Source organism: Callospermophilus lateralis, chromosome X, assembly GCF_048772815.1.
Source record: "Callospermophilus lateralis isolate mCalLat2 chromosome X, mCalLat2.hap1, whole genome shotgun sequence".
Taxonomy (NCBI): Eukaryota; Metazoa; Chordata; class Mammalia; order Rodentia; family Sciuridae; genus Callospermophilus; species Callospermophilus lateralis.
This window is the reverse complement of record NC_135325.1, coordinates 123,630,636-123,652,744: the sequence shown is the minus strand read 5'-3', so window position 1 is coordinate 123,652,744 and position 22,109 is coordinate 123,630,636.

The following is a 22,109-nucleotide window of genomic DNA, read 5'->3' as shown; positions in this document are numbered from 1 at the left end:
AATACCCCCCTGCCTGCCCCTGATCTCCTCTGGGGTCTCCGCCGCTGCCCGCCCCCCACACCCCGCCGTGCCAGGTCTGGCCTCGCGCCCCGCGCCTCGCGCGCCACCCTGGAACGCCACGACCGCTGTGCCCCGATCGCCAGGCCGCGATCGTCGCGCTGCACAGCGCACCAGGCCGCCAGGCCAGGAGAGGAAGGAGGGGTGGGGGCAACCAGAGCAGGCCGAGGGTTTAGGGCGGGAGGGCCGGCAAGCTGGGCCAGAGGGGCGGCGGCGCGCACCGATCACCGCGCGCCCGCGCCCCACTCCGCCGGCGCCGCCCCTGCCCCCGCCCGTGCCGCCGGGGGGCGGGGCCTGGCCAACGGGCCTGGGGCTCTCTGAGGACCCTCAGACACTTCACTGGACAAGTTGTGACCCAGGGCGTGGGCCCTCGGAAGACCTAGTGCAGCTGTGGGCTCTGGCGCCACACCCAAGGCCCGCGCGCCAGGCGTCCCTGAGCAGCCCAACCCCCTCCTGTCCCCCACCCGTGCTCACCTGCCATTCTGGCTGGCCTAGCTCTGGGTGCCGGCCCAGAAGTGAGGGGCTAGTGCCAGCAGCCCGGGCCCGCTTTGAAGGGATTCCACTGAGCCCACAGAAGAAGGGTTAAGTCGAGGCCAGGTTCTGCCAGTAACTAAGTGACCTTGGCTTCCTCACTTACCCACCACCACACCCTGACCCTGGACAACAGGTTTCTCTGCAGGAAAATCTGAGAAATGGGGAGAATCCGGCTGCCTCCCCTCTCAAGGATGAAGCTAGATGAAGGAAAAAACCTTAAGGTGCCGAAAGGGGAGAGTAAGGAATTTTCTGGGCCAGCAAGGAGCACCAGGTTGGGGAGGAGGCTCCACAGGCTGCCCTGTGGGAGGTTCAGCAAGATAGGACAGGACACTAGTAGCATAGGGATGACAGTAGTCCAGGGAAAAGAGCAGGACAAGATGGTTAGGAGGGACCTAAAGATCTGGGTGGTAAAACCTTTGCAGTGGGTGGGTCCGGTTGTGCCCTGCTAGGTATGGGACTCTTTTTTGTTCTTTGCACCTCTGAAGTGGAGACCAGCACTGGAGTTGTCAAATGGGAATGAGTCTGAGACACTCCTGAGACTATTCCCTGTCCAGATCCCAGGCAGAGAAATAGCAACTGCCTTGCCAGGTGGAGGGGAGAGGAAGGCCTCCATCACTGCAGGGCCTCCTCCTCTCCAGCTCTCAGGGCTTGCTTAAAGCTACCTTGGCCAGATCTGGCTCCCCCACTGCCCCTGAACCTACCCTTCTCTCTTCCCTCTTCCACTGCATTGGCACTTTCATCTCTACTCCAGCCCCTTATTCTGAATCCTTCCCTGGCTTGGTTCCTGCTCCTAGGCTGCAAGAGTCTTCCTTGCCAAAGACAGATCTGTGAGCCTTCCTCCATTGAAGGCCAGGAAAGCCATGTCCCTGGGGCCTACAAGGCAAGTTCTGCAGAGATAAACAAGATCATCTGAGGATGCGAATGTATATATTCTCAAAGGACTGGATATAGAAACCCTGTTTCAAGGAGAGAGCTGGGCCATGGTTGTTGATAGAAATAAATCTGAGCTCTTTGGGAACTAATCTGAGCCTCATAGGCCACCAACACATTCCCATCCCGATCTTAACCACAGATCCATGTACAAGTGACTGTTGTAAAGGTATTGCTTCCAGTGTGCACTCACAGCTGTATAGATTCTGCTCTCCCCCCAGCACTGCACTTGAGCTTCTGGCTCTGACAACACCAGCCTATTTCTAGTTCCTTGTCTGCTTTGAATGCCTTTCCTCCCACAGTCAGCCTGGGGCACTTGCATTCATTCTTCCCACACAGTGCAGATGACATCTGTGCTATGAGGTCTTGTAAGGTCCCACCCAAGTTGACCATTCCATTCTCAGCACTGTGTGCAGTGAAGATAAATGTGGGGGCTTTTCTGTGCATCAAGGGAGTGGAAGGACAAAAAGCAATAACTGCGGGTTGGGCTGCCTGCTGCACCCCTTGGCAGGACCGCATATTGGCTCTGTGATCTTCAGCAAATGACTTTGGCTCTCTGCGTCTCAGTTTCCTTATTTGCCAAATGGGAATAATGCTATTAGTACCAGCCTCAAAAGTTTGTTAAGAGGGTAAATGAAATAATCACTTAGATGGCGTGTGCCTGGTGTTTATATGTGAGTGGAAAGCATGTCAGCTTTGTCTCATTCAGCCACATTTTGTTCATTAGGTGGCTTGTTAAAGTTGCTCATTTGTCTTCTCTCTCTGAGGAACAGGGACCTTGTGTCTTCCTATGTCCCTAACATACAGCACAAAGCCTTCTCCACACCTTGTAGGGCTGAGGCAGGAGGTGCTGGGCTAAAGTGATGAGTGCCAGTGAATGTCAGTCTTCAACTCACTATCATGATGTTGTCCCCAACACTAAGGGTAGCTTTGGCCCTTGCTTCCTCCCTGTGGAGAACCTGACATTTTGACTTCCTTGAAGGACTTTCTTGCTTCCCTTACAATGGCTCAAAAAATTCCTTTGCATGATTTTAGATGTTGCTCTGAGTAGTATCCCCTTGAACCATAGGGAAAGGACTTAGCCATTGGCTCCATAGCATGGGCCAGGAAATGTTTAGTTTGGTGCCTTCAAGGTGTTTTCCTTTGCCAGCCAAAGTGCATTGCTTTAGCTTCCCTTAGTCTGCTGGCATATGTGAGATCCTTACTACTATGGTTTAGACATGAGTTCATGTGAAAGTTCATGTGAGAAAATTCAGGAATGTTCAGAGGTGACATGATTAGATTATTAGAGTTGTGGGCTGATTGGTGGCTTAATTCACTTGAATGGATTAGCCTAGTGGCAACTCTAGGTAGGGTGTGGATGCAGGAGGTAGGTTACCTGGAGCCTGTATTTGGGTTAATATTTTGTCATTGAAGAGAGGATCTCCCTTTGCTTCCTGGTTGTCATGTCCTGAGCTGCCTCCCTCCCCCACGTCCTTTCATCATGATGTTCTGCCTCATCTCAGGCCCACAGCTATGGAGTCAGCCAGTTGTGGACTGAACCTCTGAAACTGAGAGCCAAAATCAACTTTTTTTCCCTCCAAGTTGTTCTTGTCAGGTCTTTTGGTCACAGTGGGGAAAAGCTGCCTAGAACACATTCACTATATAAAGACTAGAGAGCTACACTGCTCTTCCTGGAACCCTTTACTCCCTATGCTCACCTCCATCACACTTGTACCCTTCTCTGCCCTTCTCTTGCCTTGCATCACTGATCTCTTCAAACATAGCTTAGAACATCTAAATCATCTAAATCATGTGTTGGAATTGTAGGAAGACACAGCTCTGAAAGAGTTTAGAGTGATTGCTGATTTTTTAAAAGGCAAAACACAGATGTTAATTCAGCAAACATTCTCAAGAGAGTACAAGAGGACAGACTTTCAACCCTGAATTTGATCTAGCATCTAACTTGTCCCTATTTCTGATTCATATCCCATTCAGTAGAGCTGGCTTCCTGGGTGTGTGACCAGCATTGTCAGGCAGGACTGTGTGTTTAGAAGGGCTCTGCCCACTTGGTTTGGTGCTCTGCTGTCATCATCTTCAAATTCTTAATATTTGTTGAACAAAAGGCCATTGATGACATTCTTGTTGTCCCTGATTCTTTCCCATGGGATAAGGTTGGCTATCACCCACCACTTCTCTGACTCCTTCCCTCCTTATCTCTGCAAGCCTTGGTCAGTTCCTCCTTTCCTCATCCCTCAACTCCACCAAGTCCATCACCTCGCTCCACTTTGCCTCTCCACTACCCCATCTTTACACCTTATCCTCTGCTTGAGATGAGTGCCCTCTTACAGCCTCATTCACTCCCAGATCTTCACTCTTCCTGATACTCATCCATTCTAGAATTAAACACTTCTCTGCATTCTAAGGCCCCTAGCTCCTTATGTCCTTACCAAGCCTCACTTCATCCTTGAGCCTAAACATCCATCTTTAACCCATAAGAGACTCACTCTGTGTTTGCCCACTGATCAGACAATTAATCAGGCTATGAGCTGAATTATATCCCCCTCTCCAAATTCATATATTGACCTCCTAATCCCCAGTACCTCACAATGTGACTATATTTAGAGATAGGATCTTTAAAAAGGGAACTAAGGTAAAATGAGGTCTTTAAGGTGGACCCTAATTTTGTGAGGCTGGAGTCCTGATAAGAAGGGTTGGTTAGTACACTGGCACACACAGAGGATGCCCATGTGACGTTGCAGAGGAAGACAGATAGACATTTGTAAGCCAAGGATAGATGGAACCAATCCTGCCAACAACTTCATCTCCAATTGCAGCCCCCAGAGCTGTGAAATAATATAATTCTCTTCTGTGAGCCATCCAGCCCATGTTATTTTGCTAAGTCAGTTGAAGCCAACTCATAATCAGGTATTTACTCAATGGTATTATGTGCCAGGCATTTTTCTAGAACTCAGGATTACAGAAAACAACAAACCATAACACAATCCTATCCTCGTGGATATTAGTCAAAAAACTAAGAAGTCAAAGATATTGGATGGTGGATGATGACCAGTAATATGGAGAAAATGGAGCAGAGGTTTAAGATAAGGTGGTCGAGGAAGGCCCCTGAGAACATGGCTTTTGTAGCAAGACCTGAAGGAAGTGAGGGGCCATCCTGTTCCTGATCCAGAGATCTACAAGTGTAAAAGCTCCAGAAGTGAAGCATGTCTGCTTGTTATAGGATGAAGCAGGGGCTGCTGTGCTGAAGAGGATCAAGTGGGAGGAGGCTGGAAGGGAAGGAGGTCAGCCAGCTGGAGATGGCAACAAAGAGTAGATAAGGCAAAGCCCCAGAGCGATTGTAACAATGGCTATGGGAAATATTAGAATGATATGGGAAAACATTGAGGGTTCTGAATCAAGGGCATCATGATATTATTCTATTTTATATAAGTTATCAATCTGGTTGCTTTATGGGAATAGATGGCAAGCGTGGAAGCTGGGAGTCTATCTGAGGGATTATTTAAATAACATAGGTGAGAAATGATGGTGGCTTACACAGGTTTTAAGAAATATGCCAATTCTCAATGGCTTTAAATGGAAGAGTCATTAGATTCTGATGACATTTTGGGGTTGGGCAAGGACAGAAAGACAGGAGTCAAGGATAGCTCTCAGGTTTTTAATTAAGGAAAGATGGAGTTTCTTGAATTGAACCAAGAAAGACAATGGTGGAGTGGGCTACTCTGAGGAGTCTCAGGTTCAGAGGGAGTATCAGGGCTAGAGAGATGATTAGAGACTAAGTAACATTTAGTTGGTATTAAAAGTAAAGAAACTGGATATCAACAAGATAGTTGATGTAAAGAAAGAAAAGCAGCCCCAGGACTAAACTCTGGGCAGTTCTACATTTAGAAAGAGGATAGAGGAGGAGGCAAATGAGGCAGGGATGGAGTTATGGGTGAAGCAGGAAGGGAGCCAACACAGAATGTGGAGGCCATTGAAGAATATGTATCAGGAGGGAGATCAAGTGAGGTGATGACAAAGACTTGGCCGCCATGTTTGTCAGTGTGAAGGTCACATATGATCTTACAAGAGCTATCTCCAGGAAAACATGGGAAACAAAGGCAGGTGAGAGTGTTTTCAGTCAAGAGTGGGAAAAGAGGAATTCAATGGAGTATTGACTGAGAACTCTTTTTCAAGGAGTTTTGTTATAAACGAAAATAGAGAAATGGTGGGGAGGCTATATGAGAGAATGAGATACAAGTATTTTTTAAATATGGAATAATTTGCAGCATGATAATGTTTGTATGCTAGTGAACCAGAACGGAGGGGGAATTGGTGATACAGGAGAAAGGCACAGATACCCATAGGTGGGAGAGGTAGTGGTGAAGCTTGGAGAAGTTGTGTTCTGGTGGCTTCTGGTTTCTTAGTGAAACAGGAAGCAAGCCATCAGCTAGGAGCTGCAGAGAGGGGTGTCTGTGCAGTGAGAAAGAAGGCTTCACACAGTGTTCTAGGCAGTGGGAGGGTGCACGTACTATGCCACTCTAGCATTCACTGAGGGTGTACTTGAGGATTAATAGCCACTGCTTTAAAGTAAAATGATTCAGCCTTTCTGTGTGGGTTTCTCCAGTCACGTGCCATTGTGTGGGCACTGACTCAGAATTGAGATTTTGCCAAGGAAATGACAGAGGGACACAGGAGTTGCCTGTGGATTCAAGAGAAAATTTTTCATAAGTGGATTTTAGGCTGTGTCAGGAAGGAGGGAGGACAGAGCCAGGCTTGGTGAAAGGCAATGAAAAAGCAGTAGGACCTTTGGTTTGAGGGTCCCAGGGGACTAAATGTGCTTTGATACTGAAAGGAGTGAGCTAGTGATCAGATAGTAAAATGGATTTTATTGAATACATAAAATGAAGGTTATGGAGGGAAGGTGTTTCTAGATGTCAACAAGGTCTACAGATGCAGCCACAGAGGTAGTAGGAAGGAGGACAAGAACTCTGGTAGAGAGGCCAGGAAGTAGGAAATGTGTCAGTTCATGACCTGTGTAGATACTGAAATCACTAGGAATGGACCTATTTGACCAATTCTAATAGTGACTACATGAGCCTTCTCTCCTCCCTGACTGCTCACTCCATTCCTTGAACTCATCATGAGCTCTGAATTTCACCTCACTTTTCCTGGAGGTCATTCCACCTTTGAGCCTTAGGCCCAGCAAGAGCCACAGCCCAATGTCTCATCCCTTCCTGAGCCTTACCATTTAGATTTTTCTTCATGTTGTTTTTAAATTGATGAATACAAATGTATATATTTATGATTTTCAGTATGTTATTTTGAAATATGTATATATTGGGAAATGGCTAAATCAAGCTAAGTAGCATATGCCTTAACTTCCATATTTGTTGTCTATTGTGGTGAGAACACTTGAAATCTACTGTCTTAGCAATTTTTGAGTACATAATGAGTTACTCAATAATACATAGTTATTATCTCTAGTGACCATGAAGCACTGTAGATCTCCTGAACTATTCCTCTTCTCTACTGAACTTGTGTCTTTTGACCAACATTTCTCTGTTGCCCTCACCCCTGTCATCCAGCCTCTGGCAATGGCCATTCTACTTTCTGCTTTTATGATCCCCAAGATTGTACATGTCAGTGAGATCATGTGGTACTTGCCTTTCTGTGCCTGTCGTATTTCACTTAACATAATGTTCTTCAGTTTCATCCCTGTTTTAAATGAAAGGATGACCTTTTGTGACTGAATAATATTTCATTGTATCTATATGCCATGTTTGCCAAAAGCAAGCCTTGGCGAGGATGTGGAGAAAAAAATAACCCTCGTGCAATGTAGGTTGGATTGTAAATTAATAGTATAGAAACAGTGAAGAAGTTTCTCAAAAAATTTGAAGAAGGACTATCATATATTTCAGCAATTTCACTGCTAGGTATATACCCAAAGGAACTGAAATCAGTATGTTGAATCAATATGTGCACCTTCACTACTGATAACAGCCAAGAAGTAGAAGACCATGAGCCTTCAATTGAGCATCTCCTAAGTGAATTAAACAAATAGGTGTCTTCCCTACTTCCATTCTGGTTGACAGAAAAACCCAATCAACTAACAAACATGAAAAGCACTTAAGGGGCATGAAAGGGACACAGGGAGTGCAAGGACACTGACCCTTACTGCATCCTGTTTCTAACCCCTCCAGATCCACCTGACCATCTCTGAGTCTTATCTATTGGTGAAGCCCCCACCAAGCTTTGTCAACAGGCTTCATCTGCTCTGCAAGTCTCACACTGCTTAGAGGTTTACTGCCTCTAACAGACTCCCATTCCTGTCCCTCCCTTCTAGACAGAGCCCCTGTCCTCCTAATCAAGCCCAACCTTCTCCTTGTCTTCCTGGTTCATACTACCCAATACGCCTACTCAGTATATGGCATCTCATGACCTTTCTCTTGCTCCTATTTCAGCTCCTATTCTAAACCACTTAAATCGCCCTCATCTTGAATCTGGTCATCATGTCAATCCAACGTCACCCCATCTGAGCCCCTGCCTACACATGGCATTCCTGATTTTCATCCATCCTCATATCTCACATCATCTGCATCAGAGCACAAGCTGTGGAGCCAGATGGCCTGGGTCTGATGTCAGCCTTTCTATTTGCTAACTGTGTGCCTTGGGCAAATAACCTAAGCTCTCTAGGCTTTAGTTTTATCATATGGAAAATGAAGATGATAATAGATCTCCCCTCCAAAGGTCATAGTGATGAGTGAGTGAGATAATGAAAAGTACAGAGTTGAGCACAGTACCTGGTTCAGTGGGCTCAATCAAGGGGAGCTACAAGAACACAATTTCCTTGGGCAAATGGCCTGGTGCTGTGAGTGCATTTGAATTGATACCTTTCATTTTAAAGGTCAGAGAGAACCTGGAATGTGCATAACTCCTAGGGAGGTTCTACCTTCACCCACTGCCTAACTTTGAGACTCTCCCAGCATGCTCTGAGGTTCTCTTGACAAACTCTGCCAAGGGGAGCAGGGCTAAGAAGCAAGGCTATTGAGGTTGCAGGGCTAGAATTGTCAGGGAAGATTCTGCCTCCCCCAACTGCTGCTGAAATGCAGTCTGTCACATCTGTGGCCTAGGGTGCTCTTGTGAAAAAGGCAAAGCCTGAGGGTCTATGGCCCTGGGAGCTTATGCACAGCTAGGAGAAGGCTCAAGATTAGAGGCTGGTCCTTCCTGAAGGAGGGAGAAATTTCATCAGCACTCTGGCACTTAAATTTCCTCCCTTTCTCTAGAAGATCATTGTCCCTTTGGCCATCTGCTCTGCCAGGGGGTAAAGAAACCTCTAGTGCAGTATTCCTTAAAGACTATCATGCACAGGAATCATCTGGTATATATTTTAATTATGGAAACTCTCTTGTCTTCATCTACATTCTGTACAGAATAGGTAGGTCTGGTGGGGAGCTAGAGCTCGGCATGGTGACCCAACATCCAGCAAGCCAAGTGACTTGGATGCAGGGCTTCTGGGGCTAGGTGGACGAAATTTTACAAATGCTGTTCTACTCTAGAATTTGTACACAGGAAGCATCCCCCCCTTCCTCTCTCTCTCTCTCTCTCTCTCTCTCTCTCTCTCACACACACACACACACACACACACACACACACACACACACACTAACCCCAGAAGATGCCTCCCAGAGTCCAAGTGAGCAAAAAGAGTCTTTGGAAACACTTGGTGACAGCAAGAGCATCTCAAGTTCTGGCACAGGAAAGTGTCATGAGGGTTACCTGGGCAGAACAGACTCAGACTAGGGCTAGGGAACATGGACAGGCTGGGAGGCCATTATATAGAGCATCTGCAAAGTTTCTATCCTGCCACCTACATGCTGCTCCATCCCAAGCTACACAACCACCTTAAGTCAGGAAACCATAATTAACTAGACAATCTCACCTCACTGCCCCCCTCAGCCATGGTGCATTTCATTTTCCTTCTTGCCACCTCCTGGCCACTATGTAACTACCACCTCCACCCACTATGAGCACATTCCTTTTCTATGCCAGGCCTTTCTGGATTTTGTTACCACAGGAATTGCATCAACCATGCTTGAGGTCTCCAAACCAAAGTCCCAGTGCATTGCTTGCCCTCACTCCTGTGATTAAGCTAGAAACTGTCAGGTCAATTTTCAGAAGGGATGTAGCTCCTAGAGTTACTGCCCTGCCTGGAACAGCACCAGAAATGCCATCAGCTACCAACCAACCTGTGGTGGTTGAGGACAGATTTTTTTTTCTTTTTATTTTTTTGTCTTCTCTCAACACTTTGTTTTAGTGTAGTATAATTGTACATAATAATGGAATTCATCACCACATATGAACACATTTATATAAAATAATTGAATCAGGAGGCTAATGACAAACTTGAGAGATCAAGTAACAAGCGCAAACCCTAGTGGCCTCCTGAAACACCATGAGCGTATCACCTCTTTCTGGAATTCTCTTTATGCAAGGTGTGTAACAGACATCTCTTGAGTACCCACTATGTGTATGTATGGTCTAGATGCTGAAAATCCAGCCATAAGCCAAGCAGACTAAAGACAGTTTTCATGAATGTTACAGCAGAGAAGGTACAAAATACATTTGTAAATAAGTAAAATAGATCAGATTGCATCAAATATAAGATGACAGCAATTGTATGACCTACCAACGAAGCAACGCTTCTAATTAAACCACAGCGCAATATTTTTGTAGAAAACAGAATTTTTGTTTTGTACTTATTGAAAAGAAGTACTTTAGGCTTAATCATACATTGATTTCTATCATAGATCTCTCTAGTGCTTACCTTAAAAAAATGTATAACAGGACTGCAGTTGTGGCTCACCAGTGCAGTGCTTGCCTACCATGTGCAAGGCCCTGGGTTCAATCCTCAGCACCACATAAAAATAAATAAATAAAATAAATGTATTGTGTCTAAGGACAACTAAAAAATAAATATTCATATATATTTATTTTTTTGACCCAGACTGTGGATGTCCTGTGTTTGGGAGTCTCTTCTCAAATGCTGACATTCACTCTGTAGGGGCACCATTGTAAGATAAGACTCATCCTGACTTCAGAGACTGAAATATGAACACATAATGTGAAAATGTGAATTAATGTGGGAAAATGTATTTCTTACAATCACTGACCTATGGCATTTCTGATGGTGATGAGGCTTATGGTGAAAACTCAAGCAGAAGGGAAGTATGGGAAGGGCTTGCGGGGCAAGGCATTGCAGTTGTAAAATTTCTGTCAAGGGTTTACGTGACACATTTGAGGTACAAGAAGGCATCCTGGCCACCTTGCAGAACTTACACAGGCTGCCAAGTTAAGGCTCAACCACAACCTGACTCAAGTTTTCATGGAATGTTTATGATCCTCGCAGGAACCTCAGAAGGCAGACAGTCTTGGGAGGAACTGTCAGAAAATTCTTCTCTCTGCTTCCCATCTTGTGCAAGACTACTATGAAGCAATTTATCCCTCACACTGCTGATTCCACTGAGAGACAAGGTTTTCTACCTCACTCCTTGCTAGGGTATGAATATTTCCATCTGCCCTAAATTCATATGTTGGAACCTAATCTTGAATATGATAGTGTCAGAGGGTGAGGGCTTAGGGTGGGGACTAGGTAATGAGATTAGTGACCTTATAAAAGAGCCTTAATGGAGATTCATCCATGATGTGAGAATACATTGAGAAGATGCCATCCATGACTGGGACCTCTACAGACAGTAAATCTGCGGGCACCGTTATCATGGAATTCCCAGTCGCCAGAACTGTGAAAACTACATTTTTGTTGCTTATTCTTTCCCAGTCTAAGGTGTTCTGCTATAGCAATCTAAACAGATTTTTCTACATTTTTCCTCAGACTTTGCTGCAGGATGGAATGGGCTCCTCAGCAACAGAGCACACCACCTCCTGTGTTGCCTGTCATTTGATCCCCTTGGTTCAGCATCAATCCGTGGAACTAGAGACAAGGGGACTCGTGAGGCTAGAGATGATATCACCATGGGAGAGGAAGAGATAAGCTTCATGAAGCTATTTTGCCCCCAGATTTCGCCACAGCTGGCTCTGGCTTGTCCTTAGATCTTTGCTCTAACGTCACACCTTCAGTGAGGGATTCCCACCTACATTTGCAGAATAACTTTTCCCTCTCTGTTATGTCCCATTCTTTTTTCCTTTTATCCGGAGTATATGCCACTTTGACATTTTTCTGATCCATTTATATTTCCTTGTGACCTGTCTGCCTCCATGACCAGATTGCCTGCTCCATAAAGGCAAGGACAACTCTACCGGTCTTGGCTCCTATCACATGGCTGAGGACTTGTATATATTTTGGGTAAAAAACATTCACAACCTGAGCAGCCAGAGAAAGATATTCAATTTTTATTTATTACCTTCTTATTTTTCAATAGGCAAATCCAATTTTATATTATTTAGTTCATATGGATAAATTATTTTACTCCCTTTATTTTTTAAAAGTTTTTGATGTACCTTTATTTTTTATTTATTAATATGTGGAGCTGAGGATCAAACCCAGTGCCTCACACATGCCAGGCAAGTGGTCTGCAACTGAGCCCCAGCCCCAGCCCCCTTAGTTTTTATCTAATTATGGAAGTCAGAACTTTTTATATATATTGTAAAATATAATGCAGTATATTATATATGATATATATAATATAAGAATATATAATGTATATAATCATATATTATATATAATATATAGCATATTATATATACATTATATAGTAACTATATAGTGCATATAAAATATATAGCAACCATACATTATATATCACATATACTGTATAAGCAATATTGTACATGCCACATGTTATATATCATATATTATATAATATGTTACATACACTCTATATGCAATATTACACGTACCACATATACATAGCATATTATATATGCTACATATTATATATGATATGGCATACATGCTCTGTATGCAATATTACATATAATATAGATTGCATATAGCACATCACACATACTACATATTATATCACATATACTATATATATATAATGTTACATGTACTATGTATTATACAGCATATAATATAACATGTACAGTATATTATAAATGGCACATTACATATACTATATTATGTAGACTATATATTATATATGATATATTACATATACTATATATGTGGTATTGCATATTATATGTATTATATATAGTATATTATATATAAGATATTATATTTAGGTAAAATATAAATGTATAAAATAGATATAAAATATACAAAATGGAAAGTTAAAACTCACCCCAAATCCCATGATCTGGTGAGAATCCCTTTAGTAGTTTGCTGTCTATCCCTGTGTTTGCTGTCTTCTACACACATACATTTCTCATATACACAAAAATGTAATTATGAACTGCTTTTTCCCCTTAGCAATATTTGTGATTTCATGAATGTCTTATTGTCAATGGAATACAGATTTCCGATTTCCTGATTTTTTTCTTATTTCCTTTTTTTGTGAGATTATTTGCTCTGCCATTGTAAAAAGTTTGTTATGCTCCCACTTATACATTCTTTAGTATTTGAACATTTTGTCCCTTCATTTTCATAACCTCTCCACCTCCAACATTTAAAAATGTTTGTTACACTCACTTTACATTTTTATGTTTCATTAGTTGACCTGTAAATATTTAGTCTATATAAAATTGAATTTAGCTTAAGAATTAGATAAGGATTAACTCTATTTTTCTAATTGTTTGGTCAGTTTTTGATCATTTGGGTCATGATCTTGAAAGTCACAATCCCAAGTACAATAATTCTGAAAGTCGAAATCCTGGAAGATCAAAATTTGTAATATCTACAATTCCTAAGCTCTAAAATTCAGAAATATCAAAATTCCAAAAACATAATTCTGGAAAAATAACTTTTTAAATTCCTTTTTTAAAATTTTTTTTAAAGAGAGAGGGAGAGAGAATTTTAATATTTTTATTTTTTAGTTTTCGGCGGACACAACATCTTTGTTTGTATGTGGTGCTGAGGATCGAACCCGGGCCACACGCATGCCAGGTGAGTGCGCTACTGCTTGAGCCACATCCCCAGCCCACTTTTTAAATTCTTTAAAATCTATTTACATTTATAAAGGTAGGTTTTCATCTTTTAATGTGAGCTATTATAAACACCCGTGGGTCACCACCATAAATGCAGTAGCTCAAAGAGCTAAATTCTTGAGAAATTTTACCTTTCACAGATGAAGATGTACAAAAAGGATATCTCTTCATTTATTGGGAAAGTTTCAATGTTTTTACACACACAATCAAAGACATGACAGTGGACTTTGAGGAGTTAAATTTGCAATAAAATGTACAAAGTAAACTGGAAATTTCTAAAAGTCTGCACAATTTATATTTCCAGTATCAGAAATACTGCAAAGATAAAATACACAGCATAGCAAATTGTATAAAATAATCCTGACAATTGAAAATAGTGGGGGGGAAAAAAGGAAAAAAAATGACAGATGTCCCAGTGTATTACAGGGAGAGATGACAGGCAATTGTATAGAGGTAGTCCATAAGAGCTGATTGACCTTCACAAAGATTAACTATATTTTGAAGTCTTTCATCATGATGAATAGCTGCTTTCCTTCCTTTCAAGGCATGGCTCTCCTCAGAGAACACATTCACATACATTTTCTACATGGATCTACTCTTTTTGAAATTCTTCTATGGTTCAATATACTCCAACATGAGTATTTCCTATTAAAGTTTTCCATCTTCTGTGCTGTGCTTCTGTGTTGTTTGGGGCACACAGAAATCCATTCTGTCCGTATGCACGTGCAAACCACAAATTTGGTGGAAACAATACTGATATCCAACAGCAACACCCAAATAAAGGAAGAAACTAAACAACAACAACAACAACAAAACCCAGCAACACAAAAAGTATGTTCTAATCCTATGGTGCACATAAATTTTAAACCTGTCAGTAACTTTACTGGTTTCTCCTGGCAAAGGCAGCTTTCATTCATTAAAACTCCTGGAATTTCTTCAGCTGGAAGGAATGCCAATGCAAACAAATACTGCACTGTTCAGCTGAAGCATTTAGTGTTTTTGTATTGTGTGGCCACTACACTCATCTAAATTTTCTGCTGAATGCACAGGGCTGAATGGGAAAAGCAAAGGTTATTGGAAACTTCTTGAAATTTACTTTTAGTAGCCTTGGTCATACTTAATTTCACATCTGTCATTATGGTTAGGGGATTCAAATGAATTCCATTTTCTTCTGTCAAGTCCATCAAACTTCAAATAAATATTTATTCAATGTTTTGATTTTTCCAGTCATTGCTACCCATATGAGAGTATAAGTTCTAGAAATTTGGGATCCAGCAACGGCATGAATTACATATGTGTATTCTCTTCAAGAGTCTAATTCATAATTCCAAACCCTTTATCACTTAATGTGCTTTGTAGCAGTGGTGGCAGCTCTGGATGAGCAAAGTCTTTGGTTAAGCAGGTCTCTGAACTTGTTAGATTCTTTGGATTCTGTAAATGTGGCACTATGCATGAAGGCGCAGGCATAGTCACAATGGGATAATTTGGCAACTACCCTACATACAACTAAAAGCACACTAATCCCTTCCTAAGGGTTCAACTTTCTACATGTCTGACGTAGCTTTTATTCCTATGGGAAACACAGTTCTTAGGATTTAAGCTTTCAGGATTTAAAATTTTCAGGATTATGATGGTTAGGAATTTGATCTTTAGGGAATTTTAGACTTTGGTCTTTCAGGATGTCAGCATCTGGGCATATCATATATCTCTTCCTGTGCCACTAACAACCTGTTGAAACCAGTGGAGCTTTAACAGACAAGTGCCCTCTTACCCCTTGCTACCAGGTAGTGTCACTTCTTTCCCCCAAAACATTCTTGATCAATATTGCTTATTTATTTTTCTATCTAATCTCTAGAATAGTTTCATAAAGTTACAAAAGAACAAAAACAACAACAACAACAACAACAAAAAAAAAACCACTGTTGCTATCTTGGTTGTAATTGCAATACATTTATGAATTAAATTTGGCAAAATCTGTTATCTTTACAATTGTAATATTCTTCAATCAAGCTCTTGATATTCCTTAATATTTGCCTACACATTGTTGAATGCTGTTCACTGAAGTTTTCCAGTTTTCTTCTTTTTTAAAAAAATTTTTAGTTGTTAATGGACACAATACCTTTATTTTATTTATTTATATGTGGTGCTGAGGATTGAACCCAGAGCCTCACACATGTGAGGCAAGGACTCTATTACTGAGCCATAACCCCAGCCCCTCCAGTTTTCTTCTTATAGGTCCTGTACATTTAAAAATATGTTATATATATATATATTATATCATATATATTTGTTAATATTATATATCATATATATATAAATATTGCAATTGTGAATGGAATTTCCCCCATTATACTTTTTTATTTTGTTATTTGTTTTAATTAGTTACACATGACAGTACAATGATCTTGACCTTTCATACATTTGAATCAGATGGGGTATAATTTCTCATTTTTCTGAGTGTACAGGTTGCAGAATCACATTGGTCATGCAGTCACGTATATACATACAGCAATAATAATGTCTATTTTATTCTGCTGCCCTTCCTATCCCCCCTTCCCCTCCCCTCCCCTCCCATCACATCTCTCTACCCAATCTAATGTGACACACTTCTTTTTTTTCCCTCACATCATCATACATGTATTCTGTATAACTATGAGGATCTCCTTCCATCTTCTGTGCAATTCCCCTTCTCCCTCCCATTCCCTCCCACCTCTCTTCCCTATTTAGTGGTAATCTTCTTCTCATGCTCTTCCTCCCTATCCCACTATACTTTTTAACTGGTTGACTTTGAGAAAGATGCTGAATTTTGTGAAATTATCTGTATCCATCTGCCTTGCTAAAAACATTTCTTAGTTATCTTTAGTTTTCTAAGTGATGATCATAGAATTTGCAAATAATGATAAATAGGCCTCTTTCTTTCCAATGTTATGGTATTTGTTCTTGACTCAATCCTACCACAATGCCCTTAACTTTCATTGCAATGTCTCTAGTGATGCACACTTCATTCCAATATTTACTACTGATTCGGATACACCGAACATATCCTATTGAGGAATAACACTCTTCTTATTAGTTCACTACTATTTGTTCCTTTAATCAGGAATAGAATTAAATAATTTTTGTTTATTTGCAAAATTTATTTACTTTTTAGTTTTTTTTATTTATATATGACAGAAAAATGCATTACAATTCTTATTACACATATAAAGCATAATTTTTCATATCTCTGGTTGTATATAAAGTATATTCACAGCAATTCATGTCTTCATATGTGTACTTTGGATAATAATGATCATCACGTTCCATCATCATTTCTAATCTCATGCCCTCTCCCTTGGGCTCCCACCCCTCCACCCTATCTAGAATTCATCTATTCCTTCCATGCACCCTCTCCCTATCCCATTATGAATCAGCCTACTTATATCAAAGAAAACATTCAGCATTTGGTTATTTGGGATTGGCTAACTTCACTTGGCATTTTCTTCTCTTAACACCATCCATTTACCTGCAAATACCATGATTTTATTCTCTTTTATTGTGAATAATATTCCATTGTGTATACATGCCACATTTTTTAAATCTATTCATCTATTGAAGAGCATTTAGGTTGGTTCCACAGTTTAGCTATTGTGAATTATGCTGCTATAAACACTGGTGTAGCTGTATCCCTGTAGTATGGTGTTTAAGTTTCTTCTCAGCAAAAGAAACAATCTATGAGATTAGTAGAGAGCCTACATCTTGGGAGCAATTTTTTACACCTCACACATCAGATAGAGAGCTAATCTCTAGGTTATATAAAGAACTAAAAAGGTTAAACACCAAAAAAAATAATTAACCCAATCAACAAATGGGCCAAGGACCTGAACAGACACTTCTCAGATGATGATATACAATCAATCAACAAATATATGAAAGAAATGTTCTACAGTGCTAGCAATTAGAGAAATGCAAATCAAAACCACTCTAAGATTTCATCTCACTTCAGTCAGAATGGCAGCTATTATGAAGACAAACAACAATAAGTGTTGGTGAGGATGTGGGGGAAAAGGTGCACTCACACACTGCTGGTGGGACTGCAAATTGGTGCAGCCAATATGGAAAGGAGTACGGAGATTTCTTGGAAAATTCAGAATGGAACCACCATTTGACCTTGCAAGATTCATTTAATGAATACAAACTATTCCATTGAATAAATATTTCAAAATATACCTAAAAACTTCTCAGGTGATTGGAAATGTAGATTATTTCTGATCTTTCTTACTGTAGATGATGCTACAAACAAATATATTTTAAAATATATATGCATCTACCTCCTAAAAGTAGAATTATGTATCCTTAACACTAAAACTACTGAGTTAAGAACATGAACTCTAGGGCTGAAATTTTAGCTCAGTGGTAGAGCACTTCCTTAGTATGTACATCTCCAACACTGCAAAAAATAAATAAATTAATATATAAATAAATGTGTTTCTCTGTAGACCTGAGTTACTGTATCCCAAGGTTGTTCCAGATTCTAATGCATACATATATACATTTCGCTTCACTCTTGCTAGCAGGAAATATTGCCATTTAATTGTCTTTGCAATATGACATTTTATTGTTCTGGCTTATTTTTTTTAATTATGCCTATATTATCACATATTTATTTACCATTTTCTTTTCTTTTATGTGAATATTCTATGTGGTCTCCTTTTTCTTACAGATTTTCATATATTGTTTGCACATAACATAGCACATATTTGCATTAATTTGCCTTTTATTGTTGCTTATCATTTGGGCTTAGTTTTGTTCATTATTTTTGTGTAGACTAATCTGTTGCTTTGTTTTTCTTGGTGATTCTTTACAATTCTTTTAAGCATAGAAAGCCCCATCTACTCATCCAAGGTTCAGAAAGATATTTCATAAATTTTTCTTACTTCATTGTTTTCAATGCACATCTAATGATGGCCCACCTTGTTCTGTGACCTTTAAAGAGAGCAGAGAATCAGTCACTGTTCTCACTTTACAATGTTATAGTTTAAAGATTAACTTGTTTATTTGCAAGATTTATTTATTTTTTAGTTTCTTTTTTTATTTATATATGACAGAAAAATGCATTACTATTCTTATTACACATATTCTATGTGGTCTCCTTTTAAGCCAAATAATTTTTCAATGTGTTTAAGGGCATTTCTTCATGTATTTATTCAACAAAGCATTATGTAAGTACAAATTGTGATGTGTTGAGTTGCTAGGAAAGCTTATGATAAGGGAAAGAATGTTAATTAAAATAATATAGTGAGATTTGAACAAGATACAAGAGGCATACATATCTGGAAGGATACTTTATTTAAAAGTGTCATTACTTGCAAATTATATGATTGTATGTTTAGAAAACTAAAGACAATTAAATGTTTTTAGCAAGACAGAGTCAAATCAATTTTAGAAAAACTAGTACTTTTCTAATAAATTAGCAATAACCATCTACTGTGGTGCAATGTCCTGGAGGGTTTTAGGCAAGAGAGTGATGTGATCAGGCTTTTTATTTTCTAAAAATCACTCTGGATTCTGTTTAGGGAATGCACCATAAGGGCCACTAATGAAAATAAGAACATTTGAAAAAGTTATAACAATAATACACATGAGAAATAAGGGTGAGTATTTTGGGAGGTCAAGGGCAGTAAATGGATTCCAGGTTGATTTTATGGGCCCAACCAACAAGATGTGGACATTGCTTAGATATTTAGAGTTAAGAGAAATAAAAAAAGAAGTAGTCAGGGATAATCTTAGTCATTCTTTGTGACACCTAACAACGTGTCACAAACCAGGTGGCTTTATTTGTTAGCATGGGTGGTCATAACAAGATACTAGAGACTGGATGATTGAAACAACAGAGATCTGGTGGCTAAAAATATATGGTTAAGATGGTTAAGGGGCTTATCTCTGTGTCTTCACATGGCTTTTCCTTTGTGCATGGAGAGAGAGACAGAGAGAGAGAGAGAGAGAGAGAGAGAGAGAGAGAGAGAGAAGGAGGGAAGGGGAGAGGGAGAGAGACAGAGGGAGGGAGGGGGGAAGGAAGAGAGAGAGGAAGGAAGGAAGGAAGGAAAGGAAGGAAGGAAGGAAGGAAGGAAGGAAGGAAGGAAAGGAAGGAAGGAATCTGGTGGCTCTTGGTGTTCTAAAAAAGACACTATTACATTTGGACCCCATTCTTATGACCTCATTTAATTTAAGTCCTTGATTCCAAATATAGCAGAAGTGGGAGTTAGGACTTCAACATATGGATGTGGGGTAGAATTTAGTGCATAAAAGTTGCTTAAACAAGAGGAATACATAGTAACAGAGTTCCTGAGGCTAGTGTGAGTTCAAGTTGTTGGCAACATTAGGTCCACCTGAAGGCTGTGAGAGAAAATCTGTTCCATGCTTCTCTCCACAATTCATAAGGGGTTTTTCCCACATTTTATTGGTGCATTGTAGTTGTACATAATGATGGTATTTGTTGTTACATATTGGTATATATTATCTAATGATATAATTTGGCAAATATCACTCTCCAGGAATTCCCCCTCCCTCCCCACCTCCTAACCCTTGGTCCCTTTCCTCTACTATCTCCCTTTGACTTTCTTGAGATCCACCACATTTTGTTTTCCTCTTTCCTCTCTAGCTTCCACATATGAGAGAAAACATATGACCCTTAACCTCCTTTGACTTATTTTGTTTAACATGTTGGTCCATGTGTTTTCTGCAAATTACACACTTTCATTTTTCTTTATGGCTGAATAAAATTCTATTGTGTGTTTACACCACAGCTTCTTTATCCATTGATCAGTTGATGGACACCTTGGCTGGTTCCATAGTTTGGCTATTGTGAATTGTGCTGCTCTAAGCATGGGTGCACATGGATCACTGTAGCGTGATGGCTTTCATTCTTCAGAGTAAATACCTAGAGTCATATAGCTAGGTCACATGGTGGTTCCATGCCTAGTCTTTTGAGGAATTCATAAGCTTTAAATTGTGATGAAATCCTGCCCAAGATGATCATTTTGTCCAGCATATTTATCCTATTTGTATATGCTGTGTATCTATTAGTAACTTATTAAGCTTCTCAGTTATCAGACCAGTTGACACAGTATCATAGTATTCATGTTATAGTAACCCTTATTTTACTTAACGATGTCCTCAAAGCTCAAGAGTAGTAATGCAAAGGAGGCACCAGGGTGTGGTACACAAAAGGACAGATTAATTCTGATATTATGTGACAACACTACGGGGCACACAGGACAAAATTTGCTAATAAGAAAATATCACAGACTCAGTAACTACAAAGAAAATCATTTATTTTGGCTCACAGTTCTGGTCTAAAGGTGAGGATCTGCATCTGGGGATGGCCTCCTTGTTGGCAAACTCCTGAGATAGTTCAGATCATTGCATGCCAACAGACAGGGGTCTCTTGCATTTTAGTCAGTGCATATAGGTCTGCTCTCTCACATTCCTTTTCCTATAAAGCCATAGGGTTTAATTACGGGAGCTCCATCCTGACTTCCTTATTCAATCCTAATCACTTCCCAAAGGAAACTGTAAACATTGTAGCAGGATAAAGTTTCTATTCTCTTAATATCCACAACATAGCAGGTACCATCCAAGGGTTAAGGTCTTGGGACATATACTCTAATGATAAAGGTCTGTATATCTACAATGACTCTATTTTCAAATAAGGTTACATTCTGAGGTACTGGGAGTTAGGACTTCACAACCTTAGTATCAAGGGAATACAACTCAACCCATAACACCAGGTTTTTGATAAGGTAAGTAGGAGGATGATTACATCTGTTAAAAGCAGAAAGATCACAAGAGGAGTAGGCTAGTGGGGGTATTAAAGGTTTTGTTTCTGGCATATTAAATGGGAAATGCCAATTATGTGTCTATGGGTAAGGTGTTAGCAGTTCATACACGAGTCTTGGTTCAGTAAAGAATGTGCATGCATTTGAAGTGTTTGTGTATAATATAAAGCTATAGAAATGGATGAAATCACCTAGGGTGTGAATGGAGATAGAAAAATAATATCAAATTCAAGTCTTGTGCCTTCCAATATTGAAAGAAAGAAAGAACCAATAAGGCAGAATAAGGATCAGGTGATTAAGTGAGGTGAGAGGGGGAAAAGAACTGTCAACCAAAGGAAGGGGTGGGCCAGGGAATCTACACTGCTGAAGCCAGAGTAATGTGAAGACAGAAAAGTGAATGGTGAATTTTTATACTGATTTTTAAAATTTATTTGTTCTTTTAGGTATACATGACAGTAGGATATATTTTGACATATTACACATACATGGAATATAATTTCTTATGGTTGTACATGATGTGGGGTTTCACTGGTCATGTATTCATATATGAACATAGGGCAGTTATGTCCATTCATTCTACTGTCTTTCATATTTCCATCTCCCCTCTCTTCCCTTCATCCTCTAGGTGAATTTTGCAACTGGGAGGCTATTATTCACCTTGATAAAAGTTAATTTAGCAGAATTGCA